Here is a 20696-nt window from a genome sequence, read left to right as displayed (position 1 = left end):
AATTACAGAGTAATACCCCTGATGAACACAGATGCCAAAATACACAACAAGATCCTAGCCAGTAGGATCCAACAGTACATTAAAAGGATTATCCATCATGACCAGCTGGAATTTATTCCTGGGATGCAAATGTGTTGTTCCACATTCACAAATCAATCAACATGATTGAGCACATTAATAAAAGACAAGAGCCTCTCAATTAATGCAGAAAAAGCATTTGACAAAATACAGAACCCTTTCCTGATTAAAACTCTTCAAAGTGTAGGGATAGAGGGGACATTCCTCAGTTTCATAAAAACCATCTATGAATAGCCCACAGTGAATACTATTCTCAGCGGGGGAAAGCTGAGGGCTTTTCCTTAAGATCAGGAACACAACAGGGATGCCTATTCTCACCATTATTGTTCAACATAGGACTAGAAGTCCTAGTCTCAGCAATCAGACTACAAAAAGAAACAAAAGACATTCAATTTGGCAAAGAAGTCAAACTCTCTCTTCACAGATGATATGATACTTTATGTGGAAAACCCAAAAAAATCCACTCCCAAACTCCTAGAACTCATACAGCAATTCAGTCATGTGGCAGGATACAAAATCAATGCACAGAAATCAGTTGGTTTTCTATACACTAATAATGTAACTGTAGAAAGAGAACTTAGGGAATCAATTCCATTTATAATAGCACCAAAAACTGTAAGATACCTTGGAATAAACCTAACCAAAGAATTAAAGGCTCTATACTCTAGAAACTACGGAGCACTTATGAAGGACATGAAGGAAAACACAAAAAGATGGAAAACAATTCCATGCTCATGGATTGGAAGAATAAACATGGTTAAAATGTCTATGCTGCCCAGAGCAATCTACACTTTCAACCCCATCCCTATTAAAATACTATTGGCATTTTTCATTGAGCTGGAGCAAACAATCCTAAAATTTGTAAGGAACCAGAAAAGACCCCACAAAGCCAGGTACATGTTGAAAAAGAAAACCAAAGCTGGGACCATCACAATGCCTGACTGCAAGCTATATTACAAAACTGTGACAGCAGGGTAGTCACACAAAAACAGACACATAGATCAATGGAACAGAATAGAGACCCCAGAAATGGACCATCAAGGCACCTGGGTGGCTCACTGGATTAAGCATCTGCCTTCAGCTCAGGCCATGATTCCAGCATCCTGGGATCAAGCCCCACATTGGGCTCTCTGCTCGGTGGGGAGCCTGCTTCCCCCTCTCTCTCTGCCTGTCTACTTGTGATCTCTCTCTCTCTCTCTCTCTCTCTGTCAAATAAATCAATAAAATCTTAAAAAAAAAAAAAAGAAATGGATCCTCAACAATATGGTCAACTCATCTTTGACAAAGCAGGAATGAATATCCAATGGAAAAGACAGTCTCTCCAATTAATGGTTCTGGGAAAATTGGACAGCCACATGCAGAAGATTGAAACTCAACCATTCTCTTACACCACACATAAAGATATACTCTAAATGAATGGAAGACCTCAGTGTGAGACAGGAATCCATCAAAATCCTAGAGGAGAACATAAGCAGTAACCTCTTCGACTTTAGCCACAGCAACTTCTTTCTAGACACATCACCAAAGACAAGCGAAACAAAAGCAAAAATGAACTACTGGGACTTCATCAAGATAAAACACTTCTGTACATCGAAGGAAACAATCAACAAAACAATGAGGCAACCCATGGAATGGGAGAAGGTGTTTGGAAATGACATGTCATATAAAGTGTTGGTATCCAAGATCTATAAAGAATTTCTCAAACTCAACACCCAAAAAGCAAATAACCCAGTCAATAAATTGGCAGAAAACATGAACAGACATCTCCAAAGACATGCAAACAGCTACCAGACACATGGCAAAATGTTCAACATCATTAGCCATCAGGGAAATACAAATCAAAACCACAATGAGATACCACCTCACATGAGTCAGAATTGCCAAAATTAACAAGTTGGTGAGGATGCAGAAAAAGGGAACCCCTCTTACACTATTGGTGGGAAAACAAGCTGTTGCAGCCACTCTGAAAAACAGTGTGGAGGTTCCTCAAGATGCTAAAAACAGGGACGCCTGGGTGGCTCAGTTGGTTAAGCAGCTGCCTTCGGCTCAGGTCATCATTCCAGCATCATGGGATCGAGTCCCACATCGGGCTCCTTTCTCTGCAGGGAGCCTGTTTCTCCCTCTGACTCTGCCTGCCACTCTGTCTGCCTATGCTTGCTCTCACTCGCTCTCTCTCTGACAAATAAATAAATAAAATCTTAAAAAAAAAAAAAAAGATGCTAAAAATATAACTACCCTACCACCCAGAAATTTCACTACTGGGTATTTACCCCAAAGATATAGATGTAGCAGAAAGAAGGGGCACCTGCACCCCAAGTTTCATAGCAGCAATGTCCACAATAGCCAAACTTTGGAAGGAGCCGAGATGCTCTTCAACACATGAATGGGTAAAGACGTGGTTCATATATACAAAGGAATATTCCTCAGTCATCAGGAAGGATGAATACCTACCTTTTGTATCAATATGGATGGAACTGGAGGGGATTGCGCTGAAAGAAATAAGCCAGGCAGAGAAGGACGATTACCACGTGGTTTCACGCATATGTGGAATGTAAGGAATAGTGTGGAGGACCACAGTGGAAGGGAGGGAAAACTGGATGGGAAGAAATCAGAGAGGGAGACAAGCCATGAGACTCTGGACTCTGGAAACCAAACTGAGGGTTACAGAGGGGAGGGGAGGAGGGTGGGGTAACAGGGGGATGGGTATTAAGGAGGGTACATGTTGTGATGAGCACTGGGTGTTACAACTAATGAATCATTGACACTACATCAAAAACTAATGTACTGTATGATGGCTAACTGAACATAATAAAATTAATGAATTAATTAACATGCTTTCTACATGAAAAACATATAATAATGGGAACAGAATTTCAGATTTCCATGATGAAATATTCTCAAGATATGTTTCACAGCAGTGTAAATATACTTCACACTAGCGGACCTTATACTGAAAATGTCTCAAATGGCAAAATCAATGTTAGGATATTCTATAATTTTTTAAAATACGTTGTGTATGATTCCATTTTTATAAGATTTTATTAATTTATCTGAGGTGAGAGAACATGGCACAAGAGTGGTGGGAGAGGCAGGAGGGGGAAGAGAGAATCGTGAGGCCACACTGCACTGAACACAGACCCTACACGGAGCTCGATCCCGCACCATGAGATCACATCCTGAGCCAAAATCAAGAGTCAACAGCTTACCCGACTGAGGCACCATCCACCTCCTTGGGCATTAGTATGGGTGCATTCCCTGCTCTCTCCACCACCACTGGGCTGAACACTCCTGAAAATGCATCTGTGAAAAAATCATGCCAGAGTTTCCTGGGATGCGTCTGAGTGTGAGCCCTGCTAGGTGATGGGTGCACCTGAGGCCTAGAATGGGTGCTGCCCACTGTTTTCTCAGACAGGGGTGCCCATCACCCTTCTCTCCAGGGGACTGCCATATCCTCAGGCACTTGAGGGCCACCCCGCCTAGGAATTCACCTCTAGCAGATGACAGATGGGACTTCTTTCTCTGTCCACGAATATGAACCCTGGTCCTGGGGAAGGAGAGCCCTCCTGGGATTCCTGGCCCAGCCAGCCAGCTGTGGCCACCATGTGTGTGACAGAGCTAGAGCTGCTGGGCCTTGGAGGGGACGAGTGCCTTAAACCAGCCTTGCATGGGGCATGTGGGAGCAGCAGCCCTTACCTCTTGGGAAGCAGTGATGTGTGTGGAAGGAGGGAGGCTGTGGTGGACCCTTCTAAGCCACACCACAGTCTCTCCCTTGGTCGTGAAACCAGAAGGAAGGGAGCTTTGAGACAGACTCCAGGAGGATTCCCATCCAGGGAAAAGGGGCCCACTGGAGGGCACTGAAGCCATCAGCCCCGCCCGCTGCAGACCTTTGGCACAGGATCACTTCCGACGCTTCCTCAAGCACACTGTCTGTGTTTGTGTGTGGACAGTGATCAGCCCACTCAGTGCTGGTGCACTTCCAGTGGCCGACTAGAACCCTTCCAGGCCTGGATCAGAGGACCCCTGCCCAGAGAAGCAGAGGATGTCCCTCCTTCTCTGGTGCTGGAAAAGGCAGCCACCATCCTGAGGCAGGACCTGGTCCAGGCCTTGTTCTTTCTGAAGTCCCCGCATTTATTGCCTTCATTGCTGTGCCTGAGAAAGGCCGTCTCAGCCCCAGAGGTGGGAGCCATGAGGGGTTCTCTCCCATCCTGGCCCAGGATCATGACCGGAAACCATCCTGTCTTTGAGAGGACGGGTCTCCTTCAGGAGCCAGGGCGGGGCAGGCCCTGCAAGAGCTCTTCATTCGAGGAGGAGTCATAGAGAGCGTGTGTGTCTCATTGGCCCAGCAAGTGAAAGAACCAAAGCCCAACACTCAGGCTCTAACAGAAACAGAATTTCAATGCCCTGTTTGGGGGCAGCCACCTCCCCTCTTACGTGGCCTTGGGGGACCCCAGGAAAAGTCTTTCTTACTCTCATGCCCTCAGAGGGAGCAGCTGGCCCCGTGTCCCAGGGTCTCCACCCTGTCCCACTGCTGAGGAAGCATCACACACAGGGACCTGGTGTCAGGAGTGTGGTCTCCCAGGGGCCTGGTGGCTGCGTGGAAGGGCTGAATGGCTTTGGGAGAAGGGCTGCTCACCATCCCCCACAGCACTCTGCAATCCAGGCTCTGTGCCCGCCATAGGTCAATCACCAGCATCCCATGTGTTCTTGCCACAGGAGTGATCACTCAGGATCACCGCATTGCACAGAGGTGGAGGGTGAGGCCCAGAGAGGGGAGGCAAGCGGCGCCAGTCACAGGGCTGCTCTGATTGGAAGACCAGCCCTCCCGAGCCACCACTAGCCCAGCCAGGGACTCCCTGAGCCCAGAGCAAGCCCTTCCCTGCCTGCCCAGCCACACACCGGCCCCTGAGCTGGATAATGATGGGCTCAGGGCTCTGAGGGTGTTGCTGACCAACTAGGAGAGGGAGTCCGGCTGGCGGGACAGGCTGTAGCTATAGGACAGAGTGACAGTCTGAGCTAGCAGGAGCCACACTCTGGTCTCCCTCCCGGAGCCTGCCTGGGAGCTGGAGTCTGGGTGCCCTAAGGGCCGGCACACAACAGGACCTGCACTGATCAGGGAGCCATGGCCCCCAGGGAGAGTCAATTTTCCCCTCTCCCCTCTCCTGCCCCACACAACCTCTCCCCACTGTGGGGCTCCAGGCCCCGGAACCAGGCCCCAAAGGGCTGGCTCGACTCCAGCTCATAACGAGTTTGCAGCCCCCGGGGGCAGCTGGATTTCCTGGGGCTGGAGGGAGGACTGGCTGCTGACAATGACTCGGCTGGGGGAGACGCGAGGCCTTATGGAGGGTGAAGGGGGAGGCAGGGGCCAAGTCCTGGGGCCACTGCTCACATCTAAAAAGGGCTGAAATCCCTGAATGCCCACGGGGGTCCCTCATTACAGTAACAGCACCCTCACACTCGGGCATCCTGGTGGTGGCTCCCTCCTCCCCAGCCTCCTTCCCACACCTCTGACGCCAGCCAGGGCTGCAGTCAGGGACAGGCTGGACCTCTGTCCCAGGGTCCTACCAGGAAGATGAGGAAGAAGAGGAGAAGGGGAGATGGGCGGACTCCTCTTCCCCCTGCCCTGAGTCGGCCTCCACTGCTGCCTCCAGGTCCTCTGGCCCAGCCCTGCACTTAGCGGGACCCTGGGAGACAGTCTGCATTCCCGGCCAGCTAGGTAGGGGTATTCAGTGACCTTTGTGTCCCCAGATGTCCAACCCACCTGGTCTTGCACCCTGAGGCTTGCTGCCCAGGAAGGGCATGATTCCGCCTTCAGTGGACTTTGGAGCCACAGAGCCCTTGGCAGCGGGGAGGAAACACAGGGGACCAGTCGGGTGCAGAGCCATGGGTCTCGTGTACATCGGCCTCAGGTCTGGGTCATGGTACAGGTGCTGTGTGCAGGTCCCCTGTGCACACTGGGCCCTCTCAGGAGGGAGGCCTGTGTGCCTGGTGCACCTGTCCTCCACCTATCCCTGGAGGAGGAGTTCAAACATTTCCATGTCCAACCCTCAGGGACAGTTGGGAACTTGGAGTGAAGAGAGGCAGGGACTGGCCCAGGACAAATGATGGGTACAGAGGCCAAGAAGCGGGGTTACTCTCCAGTCCTAGGCCAGCCCCAACCCTCCTATGAGGTTCGCTTTGAGGGTGAGAAACCCTCAGATCCTAAGGGATAGCTACATACCCCAACCCATGTGGGGACATGACCTTGGGCATTCCCAGACAAGCAGAAGTTATGTGTGCCTGCACACACACACACACACACACACACACACACACACACACCTCACTCTGACTGCCCAGCTCAGGACCAGAAGGGGCGGACACCCTGGGAGCAAGGTGGGTGACAAGGAGGAAAGAAGAGGTCAGAGACAGCTGGGCCATGGGGCAGGGGCATCAGGACCCCTGGCAAAAACCCAGATCCATAGCATGGGAATGGGAGACAGGCCAGGATGATGGTCAGGGGATTCCCAAAAGACCCAGGGGGGTTGCCAGGGCACTGGGAGAGAACAGGGTCTGGGGTCTGGTGTCCATCACCATCCTGGGCTACTGGAAGTAGAAAGAGGTAGCCCCCCAAGTCCAGATGTGGTTACAGCACAAAAGGCCTCAGCTACTCTTCTGTCAATTGAGCCATAGAGATGGGGTGTCCCTGGGGTCCCACAGGCTTGTCGAAGAGCCTGTTGGTCTTGGATCTCCATCCCTGACCCACTGTGCTCCCAGTCCTGGGAAAATGCTTTGTGCTCCCTCAAGTTCCTTCTGAGCAGAGGACAGCCTGTGGGCTTGGAGGCCTGAGGACTTGGGTTTGCAGAACATGGCAGAGCACTGGACCTCTGGTCTGGGGACTAAAATCAGGACCCTCCTTGTTGCAGCCTCAGGGTCCCTATTTGGAAGAGGTTCAAGAGTCAGTGCTTTGGTCAGGATGGGAGGTCTTAGGAGGGAGCCAAGCCCCAGGACAGGAGAGGGAATCAGGGACAAGGGAGGCTTCTGAGGTTTCTCCCATCGCCCCCAGAACCCCCAGGTCCTGCTCCTGTGAGACAGAGACACAGCCAGAAGGAGACAGAGACAGAGATTGAACACAGGAGAGGGGGAACCAGGGTAAGTCACAGACTTCCCTCCATCAAGTTGGAAATGATACCTCAACATTTTGCTCCATTCTCTTCTTGAGAGCACAGTCACACAAGCCATCCATCCTGGAGGAGAGGAGAAATCCACACGAATGTGTGACCAGGATTTGGAGATGCCAGGAACCACTGTGGGGACTGGCCAGCACATGGGCGCAGACGAGCCCCTGGAAGTCTGTGTCGCAAGGGACAAGGTCAGAATCCATTCACTGCAACCCTCCCACGGGGGCTGGGAGACAGGCAGGAGGAGCGTGGCTTTGCCTAGACCTCAGAGCAGGTCTAGGCCCCTCAGAACTGTGTTCCATGCCCTTCCAAGCCCCCCACTCATCCTTGCATTGCCACATGCATGTCCCAGCCTCCTGTGATAGCAGAGACCGAATGTATGTAGAGGTCCTACCCCTGATGGCGTCCCTAGAAGTAGAAGCCAGAAGACACCACTGTGCAGATGGGGAGCCTGGGGAGGCCCTGAGGCACAGGAGAGACCAGGGTCACAGTCTGAACCCAGGTCTGTCTCTGCACCCAGCTCTGTGCCCTCACAGTGGGGACGCTGTCTGCACCCAGGCCTCGCGGGGGCTGTGGGTAGGCTGTGTGGGTGTTGTTAGAGTCTGTGTTGTTAGGAACAAGGCTGATGCAAAGCGGAAGTCAAGCAAAGCTTTATTTCACGCCAAGCATCAGAAACCAAACCGACCGGTAGGGGCCGTCTCTTAGGAAGAGGCGACGAGGACGACGACCCTGACGAGGCTGCTCCAGCGAGACCGCTCCCCGGACGAGGCCGCTCCCCAGACGAGGCCGCTCCCCGGACGAGGCCGCTCTCCAGGTGATGCCGCTCTGGATGACACCGCCCCAGCGAGACCGCTCCCTGGACGAGACGGCTACCAACGATGCCACTCTGGCGAGGCCGCTGCCCAGATGATGCCGCTCCCATGACAAGGCCACTCCGGACAAGGCTGCTCGCCGACGAGGCCACTCCCCAGATGAGGCCGCTCCAGACGAGGCCACATGCCAACGAGGCCGCTCCCCGGAATGACGCCGCTCCAGCGAGGCCACTATTACTCTGACGACTGCCCCAATGGCTATCCCAATGGCTACTACAACTCCTCCTACTACTCCCCCACCCACCCCAGCCTCACAGACCAACCTTTATAGGGGTGGTTGAGCCCGGCCCACACACAGGTGGCCAATGGGATTTCAACACACCACAGTAAATACATGCGCTTCCCACTGATTGGATGTCTCCCATCTGGCCTGGCCCGCCCCTATATCCAGGGTTTGCAAGCATGTTCCTCGGGCTAACCAGGCCCTCATATAGGCCCTCACATTCCCCCCCTTTTCCTTGAAGATTAGTCAAATCCTTGACTTTTCAGCCAGTTCTATGTTCTCCTGTTGTAAGGAGTTATATTGAGCACGTAAGACTGACATTTTTATCACACTAACTTTCTTTGGTACAAATGACATTAGGGCGTATATAATGCAAGGGCCAAAAAGTAACATTAGTGCACAGTCGGCTGATAAGTTAGCCACTCAACACTTTGTATAACCTTTTCCATTTTTCCTAATTCCGTTCATCTAATTTCCCACCTATACATTACAGGTAACAATAGGAGCAACAATAAACTCACAGTTTTTTTAGTCTTAGCTTTAGTCCATGGTTAGTGGGATCCGTCGGCTGCAGCTTCCATCTCTGGGGGACGTCCTCGTCCTTGGCTTGTTTGACGTGAACCGCATGAATCCAGGCCCTGATGCCTTCTACTTTACTGTCATGGGGGTGGTCAGGTAACAGTAAACGGCCCCTTCCAGTGAGGCTCCAGGTTCCCCACTTGAGAGCGACGTATCCAAACCAAGTCCCAGGGTTGGTAAGGATGTGGTTCCACCTCCGTCTCCGTCCCAGTGTGGGCAGTCTGGATCCCTGTGTGAGCTTTTTTTTAAGACACACTGTAATGCCTGAAGTGACCGGAGTACAGACTGATCCGTCATTTCTGCTAGGGCAACCTCTTGTAGCCGAGGACAGAGCGGGGGGGGGGGGGGGGGTCTCCCAAAGATTATTTCAAATGGGGTCACCTTGTTTAAGTAGGGTGTACTTCGTGCCCTGAGGAGGGCGAAAGAAGGAGATTCACCCATCCACGACCAGTCTCCAGAATTAGTTTTGTCAAGGTCTCTTTAAGAGTCCGGTTCATTCTCTCTACTTGCCCGGAACTCTGGGGCCAATAGGCACAGTGTAGTTTCCAATTAGTGCCCACGGCCTTGGCCAATGCCTGTGAGACTGAACACACAAATGCAGGGCCGTTGTCTGACCCGATCGCCAGAGGCAGCCCAAACCTAGGAATTATTTCTTCTAGTAGCTTTTTGGCTACCACTCCTGCTGTCTCATGTTTGGCAGAAAAAGCCTCCACCCAGCCTGAAAAGGTATCCACAAAAACTAAATGTACTTGTGCCCATATTTTCCGGGTTTCATTTCTGTAAAATCTATTTCTCAATAAGTCCCTGGTTCCTTGCCTCTTTCTCTTGTCCCTCTTCCCATTCTAGTTCTCCCCACATTAGCTGCCTGGCATTGAGCACATCTATCAATTACATCCTGAACCATACGCCCTAATTTAGAAACCTGGAACTGCTTGCCTATAAGCTCCTTGAGTTTGCGTATCCCCAAATGAGTGCCCTGATGTATCTGGTCTACTAACTTCTTACCTAGACTTCGAGGAAGAATTAACTTTCCTGCTTTAGTCTTAGCCCAGTCCCCTTCATAGTCCAACTTAACCCATTTCTGTAAATACTTAAATCTTCCTCTGAATAGTCCGGTTTTTCTGGTAGGGCTGGAGCCAGGAGTGTCACCAGCTCTTGCACTGTTTCTCAGGCTGCTTGCTTTGCAGCTTGATCTGCTAATTGGTTTCCTTTTGAAATCAGATCAGTTTCCATTGGGTGTCCTGGGCAATGCATAACGGCCACCTCTTTTGGGTCCCAAATAGCCTGGAGAAGAGCCAATATTTCTCCTCTGTTTTAATTCCTTTTCCTTCTGCTGTTAATAGGCCCCTTTCTTTAGAAATAGCCCCATGTATATGGAGAGTAGCAAAGGCATACCTGCTGTCCATATAGATGTTGGCGGTTGTACTTTTGGCCATCTGCAGTGCCTTAGCGAGTGCGATAATTTCCGCTCTTTGCACCGAAGTTCCGTGTGGCAGGGCCGCCGTCCAGAGTTTCTGCTCTGGAGAAACCACCACAGCCCCCCACATACCTCTTTCCATTGACCAGGTAGATACTCCCATCTGTGAACAGAGTCATCTTGGCATCTGGGAGGCGAATGTCTCTGAGATCCGGCCTTATTCCTGCGACTTGGGTTAGGACCTCCCCGCAGTTGTGTGGGTGGTCAGCCAGCTCCTCTGGCAGCAGCATGGCTGGACTTAGCACTGCCAAGGGCCAGAAGGTCACTCTTGGTTCATTGAGGAGGGCCTGATACCCTGTCACTTGGGCATTCATCATCCTTTGGTCCGGTGGATTCCGGAGAAGGCCCTCAATAGCGTGTGTGGTGGTTATGATGAGATTTTGACCCAAAGTCAATTTACTTGCATCCTTGACCAGGAGGGCCGTGGCAGCAATTATGCGGAGGCAAGAGGAGAACCCAGCAGCTACTGGATCTAGTTTCTTGCTAAGACAGGCTCCTGGCCTTCGCCAAGGCCCCAGAGTCTGAGTCAAAACTCCTTTGGCCAGCCCCGATTTTTCATCCACATACAAGTGGAAGGGCTTGGTAACATCTGGGATGGCCAATGCTGGGGCACGCAGTAAGGCTGTTTGTAATTCCGAAATGCTCCTTCTGCCTCAGCTGTCCACTCTATCATAGTGAGCCCTCCTTTTGCCAGTTCATAGAGAGGCCGGGTATTCTCCGCAAACCACGGTATCCACAGCCTACAGCAGCACACCGTCCTCAGGAACTCCCTCACTTGTCAGGACATGGCGGGGCGGGGGTATCAGATGATCACCTGTTTCCTGGACTCAGAGAACGCACTCCCTCATGGAGATCAAAGCCTAGATAAGTGGCATGGCTCTGACAGAGCTGTGCTTTCTTCACTGACACCGGATACCCTTTTTCCTGCAGATTCTGTAAGAGAGCTCTCGTCCCCCGCAAACATGACTCATAGTCCTCAGCGGCTACTAGCAAGTCATCAACATACTGTAACAGAGTGACTTCTGGGTTGGAGGTTCTGTACTCATACAAATCCTCATGTAGGACCTCGTCAAAGATAGTGGGAGAATTCTTGAACCCTTGGGGAAGTCTTGTCTAGGTGAGCTGGCCTTGGAAAACTTCCTGTGGGTTGGACCACTCAAAAGCAAAAAAGGGTTGAGATTCCCTTGCTAAAGATATGCAGAAAAATGCATCCTTGAGATCTAAGACGGTATACATAGTTTTGTTGAGGACCAGGAGGGAGAGGAGGGTATGGGGTTACGGCCCCATTGGGTGGATATCTTCAACCCGTTTATTAACTTCCCGCAAGTCCTGAACGGGTCGGTACTCCCCAATCTTGGCCTTTTTGATGGGCAGCAAAGGTGTGTTCCGTGGAGATTAGCAAGAAACTAGGATCCTGTCTCCTCGGAGGCGGTTCATGTGTTTTCTGATCCCTTCCTTTGCTTCCTGGGGAAGGGGGTACTGCCAGACGCAAACAGCCACAGCCATCGCCTTTAATTGTACCACCACTGGAGGTTGTTCCCTGGCCAAGCCAGGGGGCTTCCCTTCTGCCCAGACCTGGGGAAACTAGTCCTGTAGGATTTGGAGAAGGCTCCCCCTCACTTTGTTTCCTCTGGTTGTGAGACCAGCTCGTAAAGGAGGTATTCATCTACTGCTGCCATAAACACTTGTACAGTGGGTTGTCTCAAGGTTACAGTCATGCCTCCTTCTGAGAACTGAATGCCATCTCTTAACTGGTGGAGGAGATCTCTTCCCATCAAGTTATATGGGGCATTAGGGATGACCAAAAATCAATGTTTAACTGCTCCCGAGGCCAAATTTAAAGTCCTTTCTGTTGTCCATTTATGTCTCTCTGGGCCATTTGCTCCTTGTACCCAGACTTCCTCTCCAGATAGTGTTCCCATAGGTTTAAGTAATGATGAAAATTGGGCTCCCGTGTCCACCAAAAATCAACTGGTTTCCCTTCCACTTCAATTTTTACCCGAGGTCCGGGGAGGAGCTCCGAACCACGGCCCCTTTGGTCTCTGGGGGCCAGCACTGCCGTCTTCCTTTTGGGGCACTCCCTGGCCCAGCGTCCTTTCTCCTTACAGTAAGCACACTGATCTGAATCTACATCTCCCCGCCTGCCCTCTCTGTGCTTAGGCTTTTCCCTCCATTTACCATCCCCTACCTGTCTCACGTAATGCCAAAACCTTAACCAGTTTTTGTCTGTTTTTATATCCTCCTGTGCATCCCTGTTGTTAAACACCTTTTCTGCTGTTCCCACTAACTCAGATTCTTCCCTTCAAATCCTTCAATTTTCTGAAGTTTCCTCCCTATATCTGGGGCTGACTGACTGGCAAAAGCAAGATTCACTGCCCCCTGATTTTTGGGTGCCTCAGGGTCGATTGGGCTATACATTTTATAGGCTTGAATTAGCCTTTCTAGGAAAGCTCCTGGAGGCTCATTCTTACCTTGAGTCACTGTACTAATTCTGGTTTAGTCTGAGTCCAGCTTTCACTTCTGGAAATTCTTACCCATTCCAGCTCCAGGACTTCAACACATTCAAGACATGTTTCTGTTCTGAAAGTCTCCCATATGAATTTCCTTTAAGACGAAATTCATCTTATGAGAGAACTTAAACAATTACAAATGACAAAAACTCAGAATAGATATGGTTAAATATGAAATGATGACCCTTATCAAAACATTGAAACTTTAGGAAATGTATAGAACCCCTGGAGTAGTTACAGCATTTACCCAAATGTTAACGGAAGGCTTATCATTGATTTAGCAGTACCTCCTGAGTAACTGAGCATATCAAGGAAAAGCCTTATGAGTCAAAGAGATCTCATTTACAATTCTGGGGGGACAAAGAAAACCATTTACATTTTCTTAGAAACATCTGAATCTCTAGTGAAGACTAAATATTAACCAATTGTGAACTGTTACAAGAGCAGCTAAGCACAAAACATGTTTACCAACAGATTTCAAAAGCACAAACCCAGTTCCAGCAACCAGCGCCCTACCACTTCCTCCCGTTTGTCATCCAAGCAAAACTTCAAAGCTTCAGGTTACCAAAGACTCCAAAAACTACTTTAACAATTACCCATTAAAACCCTGAGACAAACAGTCCTCTTGTTCCACCTGGGCCCATTCCCCTTCAGACGCCATGCTTTCCCCGCCAGCCAGGGGGAGGGGCCGTGATCAAAGGAACAAGATTGATACAAAGCAAAAGTCAAGCAAAGCTTGATTTCACACCAAGCATCGAAAATCAAACCGACTAGTAGGGGTCGTCTCTTACAACGAGACAACAACAAAACCGACAAGGCCGCTCTGGATGAGGCCTCTCCCCAATGAGGCCACTCCCCAGACGAGGCCACTCCGGACGAGGCCACTCCCAGGACGAGGCCACTCCCCAGACGAGGCCACTCCCAACGACAAAGAGATGAGGAGGAGGAGGGCGAGAGCCCTGATGACACAGTCTCTGCTCCCCATGACGCTGCTCCCAACGAGGCCACTCTGGACGAGGCCACTCCCAGGATGAGGCCGCTCCAGATGAGGCCGCTGCCAATGAGGCTGCTCCCCGGACAGGGCCGCTCCCTGGAATGAGGCTGCTCCAGCGAGGCCACTCCCCAGACAGGGCCGCTCCCAAGAGGCCACTCCGGACGAGGCTGCTCCCAGGACGAGGCTGCTGCTGCTGAGGCCACTCCCCAGACGGGGCTGTTCCCCAGAATGCAGCCGCTCCGGTGAGGCCACTCAGCAGTGAGGGTGCTGGGGGCGAGGCCAGTTCGCCATGGCGCCACTGTCTACAACTACGATGACCAGGACGACCACGACGCTCCCGACGACCATGATGACCACAATGCAACGACTCTCCCAAAGACTACCCTAACGGCTATCCCAACAGCTATTCTAACTCCTCCTACTACTCCTCTACTACTCCCCAGCCTCACAGACTAACCTTTATAGAGGTGGTTGACCCAGCCCACACACAGGTAGTCAAAGGGATTTCAACTCACCACAGTAAATATATGCGCACCCCACTGATCGGATGTCTCCATCTGGCCTGGTCCACCCCTATATCCAGGATTTACAACTAAGTTCCTCTAACCAGGCCCTTACACAGGCCCTCACAGGTGTCACTGTATGGACAGGGCATGGGGTAGAGGGTGAGCATTGAGCAACGGAGAGGGGGGGACCCTCAGGGCTCTGGTGTGAGGAGGAAGTCAGGTAAGGAGCCCCCAGGCAGTGGTGACCTCACTTCCCGGACAACAGAGCCCAACGGAATTTAGAACCCAGGTAACCAGGCACCCACATTCTGGAGACAGCCCTCTGCCGAGCCCATTTCTTTGGAGATCATCAAACAAACGAGATGTTCACGTGTTGCATCCCCAAGTCAGGAGACTGCAGGCAAAGAACAGTGCACCCAGCAAATACTTCCCCTCGCTCAGGAAGTCATCTCAGGGCTGCCCAATGCCTCTGGCCGTTTGGCTGGAAGGACAGAAAGGTGACACCATGAGTCCCAGGGCCAGCCACCAGTCCCATATGCTCTGATCAACCTGTGCAGCCCCAGGTCCCCTCCCCATGCGTGTGTGTGTGTGTTTGTAAAGAAGGCTCACACGGAGTACGCCCACCCCATTCAAGAGCAGGTGGACGAAAGGTCAGATGACCAGTGGGCAGGTCATGTTCACACCCCAGGTCAAGGCTGGCTGGTGGGATGGGGTGTGGGGGGCTGTGAGCTTCTCAGGGTTTATCCCAAGAGCCCCTCAGGTGTGGGTCCCTATCCCAGGTGTGGGGCTGTGCATGCACAGGCCTGTGTCTTATCTGGGAGCAGCAGGGGGACTGGGCAGAAGGACAGTGAGGATGGCCAGACAGGACTGTGAAGCCTCCAGGCCGGCTACCAGTCCCTGTCTTTGCAGAAGGCCACAGACAAAAGCAGGCTGGCAGAGATGCCCTCCTCCTTGATACAGGAGTCCCCAGTCCCGGGAAGGCCGCCTACAGCTCCCAGGCCACTGTCCCTGATTGTAGAATGTCGGGTAACAAGCAGTCCAAAACCCAGAGCCTGCAGAGGCTGAGCCCAAGGGTGAGAAGGCTGGGGCTGGGTGCCTGAGGGTGTGTGGGGATGGGCTGGTACTGGGTCCCACAGGGAGGAGCCTGCAGAGGCTGGTGCTGGGCCAGGAGCAACGAATGGGCTCAGAGAACCCAGGGGTGGACTGCAGTCAGGGAGACGTCCCAGTGAGAGTTCCTTCCTGGCTGTGGCTTCTCCAGGAGGCCCCGGGCTGTGCTCTGTCTCTGCAAATGCACAGGGAGAGGCAGGCCCGCGGGTGACCTTCTCTCCTCTCCCAGCTGCTCCATCTGAGGAGCTTGGGCCAGCCCCAACTTTAGCAGCACCTAGGGACTGGGGGATGGTGCCTGCTCAGCAGGTGACCAGGAGCCAGCCAAGGACTCGGAACCAGGCTACAGGGAGACTAACACTGACCTGGAAGTGAAAGACCCCTGCCCTGGAAAGCCCCCTCCCTTAGAAGATAGATAGGATAACTAACTGCTTGTTTGCTTTTCTGTGAACCGCTGGCTTTTAGGTATAAGATTAGGTTATTAATTGTGTGATTAATTGCTCTCTTGCCCTTCTGTAACTGCTTGGCTTATAGAAATAATAGAGACGCCATGATGGCATTCCTACCTTCCCCCTTCTTGTTCCCCTTTCCTGCCTCTCTCCTCCCGCGCGCGGGCCCTCAGAACCAATCCGCAAACTCCAAGTATGCCTTTTTCAAAGTTCAAACTGTCAACCAATCAACTGCGCCCCACCCAAAACTTGTTTGTACCTTCCTATAAAAAACCCTGCTTCACTCCGGTCGGTGTGCTCGGTTAGCTGGAGCTGCCGAACACCCGCCTGTACCTGCGTGACAAATAAACCTCTTGCTGTTTGCATCTGAAAGACCCCCCTCATCGTTAAGTAATTAACTGCTCTTTTGTTGTGTAAAAGTACCCCTCCTCCCCTTGCAATGAAAAGACCCTTCCCCCAGGGTTGAATTCAATGTAACTGCTCTTTTGCCTTTCTGTAACCGCTTGGCTTTTAGGGCATGACACTTGACTCCTGTTTGAACAAGATACCCTCTCCTAATAGCCGGGGCATGGTCACGTAGGCAAGGGGGCTGCATGGTCACATAGGTCACGTAGACAGGATGCCTTTCTGCTGAGTGATGGGGTCAAGCTTCTCCTCTTTGTTTCCCCTTCCCGCCTTTCTCTTCGCTCGAGGGGGTCTTCCAGGGCCAATCCACTAACACCAAGTATGCCTTTTTTCAAATGTTCAAATTGTCAGCCAATCGGCCCCGTCCCATCCGGGACTTGTTTGTACCTGTCTATAAAAATCCTGCACCACCCCAGCCTGGTGTGCTCAGCTAGCAGGAGCTGCTGACCACCCGCAGGCGCGCACTGACCACCCGCAGGCGCCTGCGTAACAATAAAGAACCTCTTGCTGATTGCATCCAGTGGCAGTGTTGGATTCTTGGGTAAGGGGATCCGCGGGTCTTTCACATCCAGTGGCAGTGTTGGATTCTTGGGTAAGGGGATCCGCGGGTCTTTCACATCCAGTGGCAGTGTTGGATTCTTGGGTAAGGGGATCCGCGGGTCTTTCAGAAGAACTGGCCCCTGCTCCTGTCCCTCCTCCCGTCCCTTCCCCTGACCCTGCCTGTGCTCCTGTTCCTGCCCCTGACCCCGCTCCTTCCCCTGCCAGAGCCACTGCCCTGTTCCTGCCCCTGACCCAGACACGGCCCCTTGCCCTTCCCCTGCTCCCGTTCTTGCCCCTGACCCAGATACTGCCCTTGCTCCTCCCCCTGCCTGTGCCCCTGTCCCTTCCCCTGCTCCTGCTCTTGCATCTGTCCCCCGTCCTGCTCCTGCCCCTATCCCAACACTTGCCCTGCCTGCTGCTGCTGCGGGGCTCCCAGAGCCCATCCGGAGCCCACCACTCTGCGGGGAGAGCTCCCTGTACAATGACCCTCAGTTCCATCCCCCGACCCCGACGCCCCGCCACAATGTTTCATCCCCTCCCCCTATGTTCTTTCTCTCTGGTACATAGTAACTTATCTTTCCATGTTCTGTGTACTGTTTATTATTTGTTCTAAATAAAATTGCTTTCACCTGAACATGTCACGAGTGCTAAGCACATCCCCAACGCTGTGCCACCACAGCACAGACCAGATCCAGGACCATCTCCTTCCCCAAGGGAGAACCTGAGCCCAAGCCCTCCCTGCCCATTGCTCCTCCAGCCCAGCCCCTCACAACCCCTAAGCTGCTTTCTCTCTGTTCCTTCACCTGTTCTGGAGGTTTCTGTAAGTGGAATCACCCAGTAGGTGCCTTGGTGTCTGCCCACCTATTTTCAAAAGGGACTGGGTTTTTTTCTGTGTTTATGTGACATAGAATTTCCCTTATTGGATATTGAGACCCCCGATGGATTAGGATGAGATGTAATCATAGAGGCCCCTTTAGTGAATATGGGCCCAATCTTAGGGCCAAGAACCCTGTTCCTGCTGGGACACCAAAACCTGACCCCAGACAGGACACGGCTGGTTCCTGCTGTGGTCCGCAAACACACCAGGGACATGCAGAAAGCTGGAAGACACACCACAGAGGACAAAAGCATCACTCACAACCCAATGCCAGAGAAAGGTTTCTCATGTCTCTGTCCAAACCAGGCTCCAAGTCACTGGGTCCCCCAGGGACAGAGACCAAACATGTGCAAGTCCAGGGGGAGGACAGGCACACGGGGAATATGTGTCAGAGACCCAGGAGCTCCCGGGTAAGAACTCTGGCAAAGGAAACCCTATGGAGGCAGCACTGTCCCCCTTAGCACGGCAGATGTCTGGTCTGCGGACCGGCAGCCCTGGGGAGAACGTGAAGAACCAGAGGTCGGACACAGGTCTCCAGAGAGAAGGATGACAGGCACCCGAGCCTGGGACAACAGTGAGCAGCGCCCATCCCAGGCTGCAGGGCTCGGCCTCCGACTCCCCCAGAAACTGGCGTGCTGTTTCACAGATGCACTGTCCGGAGTGCGCAGCACAGCGGCGGTGGAGACAGCAGGGAATGGAACCACGCTCACGCCCGAGGAGGCGCATGGGATCCGTGGTCGCAGTCCTCACGACAGAATGTCCTGCAGCTGCTGTCCCAGGGTCGTCCGGGCACAGGATCCAGGAAGCCCCTGCTGAGAACCCCTCCTGCCATCCTGCTCCTGGGAACATTCAGAATTGTTTGAGGAGACGGAGGGGATCCAGGGCACAGCAGCCCCAGGAGAAGGAAGGTCGATCAATTTCTAGAGAATCTTTTTAAAAATCCCTTCTTGAATTCCTTTCGCACACTGAGGTCCTTCATCCATTTTGAGTCTATTTTTGTGTGTGGTGTAAGGAAATGGTCCAATTTCATTTGTCTGCATGTGGCTGTCCAATTTTCCCAGCACCATTTATTGAAGAGGCTGCCTTTTTTCCATTGGACATTCTTTCCTGCTTTGTCGAAGATTAGTTGACCATAGAGTTGAGGGTCTATTTCTGGGCTCTCTATTCTGTTCCATTGATCTATGTGTCTGTTTTTGTGCCAGTACCATGCTGTCTTGATGACGACAGCTTTGTAATAGAGCTTGAAGTCCGGAATTGTGATGCCACCAACGGTGGCTTTCTTTTTCAATATCCCTTTGGGTATTCGAGGTCTTTTCTGGTTCCATATAAATTTTAGAATTATTTGTTCCATTTCTTTGAAAAAGATGGATGGTACTTTGATAGGAATTGCATTAAATGTGTAGACTGCTTTAGGTAGCATAGACATTTTCACGATATTTATTCTTCCAATCCAGGAGCATGGAACATTTTTCCATTTCTTTGTGTCTTCCTCAATTTCTTTCATGAGTACTTTATCGTTTTCTGAGTATAGATTCTGTGCCTCTTTGGTTAGGTTTATTCCTAGGTATCTTATGGTTTTGGGTGCAACTATAAATGGGATGGACTCCTTAATTTCTCTTTCTTCTGTCTTGTTGTTGGTGTAGAGAAATGCAACTGATTTCTGTGCATTGATTTTATATCCTGACACTTTACATACGAAAATAGACTCAAAATGGATGAAGGACCTCAATGTGAGAAAGGAATCCATCAAAATCCTTGAGGAGAACACAGGCAGCAAACTCTTCGACCTCAGCCATGGCAACATCTTCCTAGGAACATCGCCAAAGGCAAGGGAAGCACGGGCAAAAATGAACTATTGGGATTTCATCAAGATCAAAAGCTTTTGCACAGCAAAGGAAACAGTTAACAAAATCAAAAGACAACTGACAGAATGGGAGAAGATATTTGCAAACGACATATCAGATAAATGACTAGTGTCCAAAATCTATAAAGAACTTAGCAAACTCAACACCCAAAGAACAAATAATCCAATCAAGAAATGGGCAGAAGACATGAACAGACATTTCTCCAAAGAAGACATCCAGATGGCCAACAGACACATATCACTCGGCATCAGGGAAATACAAATCAAAACCACGATGAGATATCACCTCACACCAGTCAGGATGGCTAGAATCAACAAGTCAGGAAATGACAGATGCTGGCGAGGATGCAGAGAAAGGGGAACCCTCCTACACTGTTGGTGGGAATACAAGCTGGTGCAGGCACTCTGGAAAACATCATGGAGGTTCCTCAAAATGTTGAAAATAGAACTACCCTATTGTTGGGGACAGCTATGTACATAGCATGCAACGTGGCGCTTGCACCTGCGGCCAGGCAGAGGATCTGCGCACCACCGAAAGAATGATTGGCTATGCCCAGAACAGGAAGACCGTGGACACTGCGTGCTCTCTGTCCTGCTAAGCGCTGATCATGCTTCCTTTCACGTGCACAGCTTGCTGATTGGAGGAAAGGGGATATAAAAGGGAAAGATATCCGGGTGAAAAAAAGAAATAAAAGAGACTGGTAAGCTTGTTACTCCTGGTCTCCTGGTCGTTCTTGCTCGCAAGAGCGACAAGTGGTACCGAAACCCAGAACCTCAAAATTCGGTATAGGAGACAGGGGATTGACGAGAAGGTCAGTGTGTACCCAGAGTCTGTCTTTTGACAGGGAAGTTCCATAAGGATGAGAGAAAGCTTTCCAGAATGGGAAACGAGGTATCTAGACTTAGGATGGAGGAACCTTTGCGAGAGCTGCTTAAGGCTAATGGCACCCCCTTAAAGACGAAAACAGCCCGCGCCTTTCTTAAAGAGGTCGAGAGAGTAGTGCCATGGTTTGTGGAGGAAGGACTCTTGAATATACCCCAGTGGGAGCATTTGGGAGAAG

The sequence above is a fragment of the Mustela nivalis genome, assembly GCF_964662115.1.
Source record: "Mustela nivalis genome assembly, chromosome: 6".
NCBI lineage: Eukaryota > Metazoa > Chordata > Mammalia > Carnivora > Mustelidae > Mustela > Mustela nivalis.
The sequence above is the reverse complement of the archived record's forward strand: the minus strand, read 5'-3'. Positions refer to the sequence as shown.